Below are 7,599 nucleotides of genomic sequence, written 5' to 3'. Positions count from 1 at the left end.
TTTTATCTTGTCAGGTAGCAAGAAAATGGCTAACCACTCCAGTATCTTTGTCAAGAAAACCCCAAATGGATCATGAAGATTTGGATTGATTAAACACAATTCACAAGCATACATAAGCACACACACATACCCACACATGGATAAATATACATATCTGTATACATACACACATACACAGACATACATGTACACACCACACCAAGAAGCATATTTCTCATTTATTATACAAATCTATTTTTGTGAAAATATGCAATCTACATCTATAAACTAATGATCACAGAATTCAAAGGAAAAGCAATTTTTTTTGAGTTCACACACTAACAAAATGAAGGCTGCTAGATAATGTCAATGATTCTTGAATATATATGTTGTGATTTTCTTATATTAATGTGTACAATAAAAACAGTGATATATACTTCATGTTTTATTAGAGAACATCACCTTTTTCACTGCTGCCTTTACCTCCTTATTCCTCAGGCTGTAGATAATAGGATTCAACATGGAAGTCCCATGGAATAAGGAAATCTGTCTGAATCTGGATCCTTTGCCTTGGGTTTTGAATACATGAAGGTATAGTTCCAAAGAATATGATGACCACAGTCAAATGGACTGAACAAGTGGAGAAGGCTTTCTTCCTTCCTTCAGCTGAGTTGACTCTCAAAATGGTGGCAAGGATGAACACATATGAGATGAAAATGAGCAGCAGTGGAGTCAATGTGACTAGTACAAGTGCTATCATCATGACAAAAGCATTGAGGGAAATGTCCACACAGGCCAGTTTTAGGACAGCCAAGATTTCACAAAAAAAATGATCAATCATGTTATTTCCACAAAATGAAAGCCTCAGTGCGAGGACTGTTTGCAGTAATGAATTTACACTCCCACCTATCCAGCTCAGGGATGCCAACTGCACACAGACTCTCATATTCATGATGATTGTATATCTCAGGGGATTACAGATGGCCACATACTTGTCATAGGCCATCATGGCCAGCAGCACACTCTAAGAGCAAGAGTTAGGTACATTTGTAATGCACATCCTGGGAAAGATATTATTCTCCTGACTGATAGAAAATTAACCAACATTAATGGCACAGAGGAGGATGTATCAAAGATGTCCATGAAGGAGAGGTTACTGAGGAAGAAATACATGGGATTGTGAAGGTTGGACTCCAAAAGATTCAATACAATGAGTGAGGAATTCCCCAGTAAAATCGCCAAATATATCCCCAAACACAACACAAAGAGAACCATCTCAACATTGTGGTGCTTAGAAAGTCCCAAAAGAATGAATTCCAGTGCAACCGTTTGATTTGCCCTCTCCATTCACTTATCTCTCTTATTTTTAGCATTAAATTACTTAGAGAAGTACAGGATAAATTCAAATATTTACCATTCCTTGCACTTTTAAATACTTATATAAAACAGACTTGGCCCTATTAGTTGCAGTTTATATCTTTATTTAAAGATATACAAAAGATTTTTATTTGAAATTCAAGGATGTGTTCTAGACTCCAATTTACACCTGCAAGATATTTTACCTGATTTTATTTTAGTTTCAAATATTAACTCTTCTATGAATTCAGAGAAATTGTGAAACAAATATTGATTTCCCCAATCACACTGTCAAATCTTTAGTTATTTCCAATCTTTCCCAAATTCACTTGCTTAATACTGGTGGATAGATAGCAGCTGCTATATTTTACTAGACCCTTGAAGTTAGGGAGAAGGGAAGAAGAGAGAACTTGGGGAGCAAGCATAAGTAATTCTGGTTTTAGAAAATTACTGGCAACATATGGATCCTTTGTAGGTATAAAGTCCTTTTGTCTGCACATGTATTTACTTCCACTGGGTGATACAGATTAACCATTCTTCAAATCTTAGGTTTCCTTCTTGTTGTCATCAAGAGATGGTACACAGGAGAGTGTTAAAAACCATTGACAGAATTCCATATTATCTCTTGAGGAAAATGTGAATTATCTTTGAAAAGAGAAAAGATAAGCCATCATTTAGTTTAAGAGGATCAGAAGTTAAGGTACCTTACCTCAATCTTCTCCCCCTACATGACCTATGGTCTTAATGGCTTGAAAAACATTTAAAATTCTTAACATTCACTTTGTATATGCTAAACATATTCCCTCTTTTTCTTTGGCTCAGTATATGATAGCTATAATTTTGCTTACATAATGCATGGTCATCTATGCTATTCTTCCCACTTTGCCACAGGCATAATTTCAATTGAGAATTATATTTATTGTTTTTATCCTACCCTCAGCCAACCTCATTAACTTTTAATGATATCTGTGCCTTCTAAATAAAGCCAGGCATTGAAGTCTTCTATAACCTAGAGCCAAATCTGTTTTTATCCATTAATTAAAATAGTATTTTTCCAAATTATATGTAAAGACAATTTTTAGCATTTATTTTTATAAAATTTTGAGTTCTAAATTCTTCTCCTTCCCTCCTAACCTTTCTTTTTATCATTGTTTCTTACTACTCAATTCCATTCAATTAGATTCAATTCAAGAAGCATTTATTAAATACTATATGCAAGACACTATACTAAATACTTCAAAGAAAAAAGAAATAGTTCTTGCTTTCCAGGCTACTCATTTTCTTGTGTCCTAATCTCCAGAAAAACAAACAAACAAACAAACAAACAAACAAACAAACAAACCAGAGACTAGACTTCCATGTCTGAAATTTGAAACCTTTTCTTTCCCACACTTGAATCTTTACTCATGCTATTCCCTCCTTTTGGAACCTTTTCTCTCCAATTCCTCTACCCTTTTTTCTCTTGCCTTAATTGCTGCCCTTTTAAATCCTATTTATTCTTAAAAGATCAGTTCAAATGCCAATTCCTCAATGGAGTTTCCTTTGGTTTTCTACCCACCCCCCTCTATGAACAGTAATGTCATTGTTCTGAAAGGTTATTATTATTCTTTTTAATTTTTTTCTGCAGCAATTGGGGTTAAGTGACTTGTCCAGGATCACACAGCTAGGAAGTATTAAGTGTCTGAGGCCAAATTTGAACTCAAGTCCTCCTGACTTCAGGACTGATGATCTATCTACTATACCAACTGCTGCCCCTAAAGATTATTCTTTACCTGTCCCTCTGGTAATGTTAATTTAGTACTTTATGCTATGAGACAACTTTCTATTTTGTATAATGGGGTTATTGTTTTTGTTTTGGTATGAATGTCTTATTTCCCTAACTAAATTATTTATAAGTGCCTCATTGTTGGGGATCATGTCTTATTCATTTTCCAAACCATTCCTCTTGTACTCAGGTTGACTTCCTTATCCTCCTTCCATCAGAATGTAGACTTTGCCAATATGACCTTGGCTCTGAGAAGTAAGCTTTTGTTTTTTTTCCAGAACCAGACCCTCAAACCATATTCATCCAAAAAATCTTTATGTATTCGCAGGCATCTACTAAATAAGTATACAAATCAAATATTTACTGGGAACAAATCATAATTTTGTAACCCCCATCTTCACTTCTGCAATTCTATAAGTGCTAATGATCCACCATTTAAAAAGCTTTATATTAGAGTATAAACTTTTGGAGATCAGGCTAATTTGTATTTCCGTTTCCATAACTTAGCTTAGGGCCTAGAACATGATAACTACTTAATAAAGGTTCATTCATTCAGGTATTTTTGTATCTTTTTTTTTCCTCCAGTCCTTTTTCCTCTCTCCATAGTCCCAATAGCATTCTGTTGAGAGTCTCCTTGCCTTTCTGGTCATATGGTTTGTAATCTAAGAATCAATTGCATTCTTTTTTCTCTTCATTTATGATCATTCACTATATCTTATCACTTCCATCTTCACATTATTTGTGTCATGGAAGAATTTGATAGATTCATTCTTTTGCTATTTTTTGCACTTTATATAAAATTGGGATTAATGTTTAATTATTTGATATAATTAACTTTTGAGTATATCTAGTCCTGCGTTTTTTTCTTTTAAAGCTTTTTATGTCTGAGAAAGAAAGGAAGGAAGAAGGAAGGAGAAGCAAAGAGAGAAGGAAGGAAAAGAGGAAAAGAGAATAAAGGATGGGAGAGAAAGTGAGAAAGGAAAGAAAAAAAAAGAAGAGAGGAAGAAAAAGGCTTAGAAGCTTTTACTTTGCTCTTATCACAATTACTGATGCTGATGCTACCATGGTTAGCTCCCTTTTATGTCATGCTTTGAAGTTTACAAAACACTTTACCTAATTTGATCTTCCCAACTTTTCTGTAATTTTGATGTTATTATCTCTATTTACAGATGAGGAAATTTAGAGAGGATATGTTCCTTGTCAAGATCACACAGATGGTGAAAGTCTGGGAAGAAAATTGAGCCCAGGCATTCTTGATTCAATATCCATTTTGCGCTTTCTCCCTGCAACCTCTCAGCTAACTGTATTCCTTTGCAGCTTCAGTTACCTTCTCCGAAAAATAGGGTATTACTTTGATGCTCTACCTCACATACACTTATGAATGTGTTTTGTAAAACTAAAATAAAATTTTGTTTGGAGGGAATTTGAGTTAATGAAATCTTAATTATGGTCAATAAAGACGTTTTCCAGCAACATACAGACACAAATTGTTTTTTGCAGGATTCTAAATCAGCTACTAATTAGTTCCTGACATTAATGGATTAATATCCCCCTCTGCAAAATCACTGGTTTGTATTTCATGAACTCTAAGGTCCTTTCTAGTTCTGTTGTATTTTTCATTTGTGAGATATAAACAATCTTAGACTTAGTCACCAGAAGTCTGTCAAAGATTTTTTTTTTCCATGTGATCTTCTTTGGGGTAAGACAATGTACCTGGAAAAAATCCTAAGTAGAAAAACAAAGACCTGAATCAGAAGAGGCATGCAAATGCCTTTAAAACAGGAGAAAAGACAGGAAAATCCTGAATAAAAATTCATTTTTATCTCCAGTCATTCAGAAGGTCAGAAAAAGAAACTGGCAGTCCAATCAAATGGGAATTTCTGTGACTTTGCCTTCACTTTCGTACCACTGCCTCCATTTATTTGTACCCCTGAGTCCATGGATCTCTTTGAGATTCTAAACTTTAGAAATCTAAGCTATTCAAAATCACTCGCTGAGAAGGGATTTTCAATTCACTCTAAGGAACATAAAAATTAGCTTTCTCACTTTTAGAAAAAAAAACAACAAAAAGTCTCCCCAAACTCAGCATTTTACAGTGTTTTCTTCATAAACATTTCCATGATATGTGCAACACACCTGTTGTCATTACTATTCTACCCATAAAAATATTGAGAAATGGATAAATTAATTGAATTGCTCAAGGTCACATGATTAATAATAACTGACATTTAATGTAATAGCCTATTCCTAAAGCTTGTCTTATTACTTAATGGTATTATTTTGAGCTTATACAAAATCTGTGTTGCATTTTGGAAAAAAAAAAAAAAAAACTTGAAAAGGATGCTAATAAAAATGTTACTGAAAATCAACTGGGTTCAATTATTAATTTTTTTTAAACATTAGGTTATTTGATTAGTGTCAGAGCCCTGAGTAAAACTGAGGTCTTTTGATATCATGTCCAATGCTTATTCCCTTAGTGTGTAAAATGAGAGGAAACTTCCGAAAGCAGAGACAGTTGGATATGTTGGGAAGAATGCTTGAATAGGAGTAAAAAAGACTTGTATTCAAATTCTGGCTTTGTACCAAAGGCATCTACAATATACTTTAGGGGATGCTGAATAGTGAGGGGGAAAAACCATTGTCTCTGTAGTCAGAGGACCTGAGTTCAAATTCCATTTCTCTTATTACCTGCCTAGGTAGTACAGTAGATTTTAAGAAAACAGGATCTGAAGTCAGAAGGATCTGAGTTTAAATTAGGCATCAGATACTTGCTACCTATGTGACCCTGTGTTTTAAACATTTAAATTTCTTTGCCTAAGTTCCATAAGTGGAATGGCAAACCACTCCAGTATCTTTGCCAAGAAAATCCCAAATGAGGTCACTAAGAGTCAGACACAGCTGAAATGACTGAAAAAACAACAAATTTGGATGGGTAACAACAGCCTCTCTGACACTCAGTTTCTTCATCTATAAAATGACAGGGTTAGATCATCTCCAGGGTTCCTTTCAGCTGTAGTTCAAGAATCCTATGACTAGTCAGTTGGAGTGGAACATAGAACATATATAGGGATAGTATTATGAAATGAGGTAGAGAAGTAAGAAAACTGGGGGTCAGCGTGGGGGAAACGATTCTTAGAAGGGTGTGTGGATTGAGATTGAGGAGTAAGGAGAGGGGGTGGGGGACAATTGGACCAGGAGGGTGAGGTGAAGGTGAGATGTGGGGGGGAGAAGATAAAGTGGGGAATATAGAGATAAGGTGAGGGAGTGGGTAAAAAGATATCCTGAGAAAGAAAATAGTGACTAAGAATAAGATGAAGGGAAATTCATGAAATTAAATGTGAATAGTATATTTATATCAGCTCTCTTTATGATGGCAAAGAACTAGAAATTGCAGGATCTCCATCAATTAATTGGGTAATAACTAAATAAGTTATGGGTGTAGTTGTGATGGAATACTATTGTGCTACAAGAAATGAAGAGCTCATTGAAATTAGAAAGGCATATAAAGACATGCACGAAATGATGAAGAATGAAGTGAGCAGCACCAAGACAACACTATATACAGCAACAGTAACAGTGTTTTAGAAAAGACTTTGAGTGATTTATTCTTATTGTTGTAAATACACAAATTAAAAATAAAGAAGATATGAAGAGGGATACTATCTGAATCCAGAGGGAAAATTAATATAAATATGTATAGAATAATACACAGAGATATGCACACATACATATACTTACACACTTATATATATATGTATATATATGTGTGTATATACATATACACACATACAGATAAGGGTGTGCATGTGTATGTGTGTGTGTGATGTTTGTGTCCAATGGTAACCATCTCTGGAAAGGGAAAGAAAAAAAAGGAAAAGAATACATAATAATTTTGTTGTATATTTGGAGGGACAAGCAAGTTGTATATAGTAGATTTGCAGTTTCATGTCCAATAATCTTTTAAATTGTACTGTGTTATGGAAATGCTTGTTTTATTCCTTGAGTTGAAACTAAAATTTTTTTAAAAAAAAGAACAGTTTAGAAAGATCCTCCCAAATATTTGCTTTTATAAGATCTTAAAGTTATTATGATAACTTCATCACAGGATTATTGTGTGATCATATATATTACTATTATAGGTGCTGTTATCATTATTATTGTTGTTGTTCTTAATAATAATAATTACTAAAGCTACTAAAATGGAATGAGTTGCCTCAGTGGGTAATGCATACCTTATCATCAGAGGTTTAAAGTAGAGGGTAATTCATGCAAACATATTGTAGAAGAGATTAATTTTTTTTATTCAGAATCAATGCTGTTCTTAAATAATAATTTTAAAAAATGCTTGAATATAGATTTCTTACCTCAATTCCTAAGCTACCCAGGAGCAGAGATAGTTACTGCAATTTTCAAGGTAGAGCAAGAGTATGTGTAATTGTTAGGAAAGGCGGGTTTTGCCTAAAAAGGTGAAACAGGAGAGTGTATTTATTGAGAATGTC

General features: G+C 34.0%; 1 pseudogene; it reads right to left on the bottom strand.

Annotated features, from left to right (window-relative positions):
* Window positions 1–417: 417 nt before the first annotated feature.
* On the bottom strand, window positions 418–1,326 carry LOC141554732 (olfactory receptor 13D1-like; annotated as a pseudogene).
* Window positions 1,327–7,599: the final 6,273 nt, after the last annotated feature.

The sequence above is a fragment of the Sminthopsis crassicaudata genome, chromosome 1, assembly GCF_048593235.1.
Source record: "Sminthopsis crassicaudata isolate SCR6 chromosome 1, ASM4859323v1, whole genome shotgun sequence".
In the NCBI taxonomy this organism is placed as follows: domain Eukaryota; kingdom Metazoa; phylum Chordata; class Mammalia; order Dasyuromorphia; family Dasyuridae; genus Sminthopsis; species Sminthopsis crassicaudata.
This window is presented reverse-complemented; position numbering and strand designations above follow the sequence as displayed.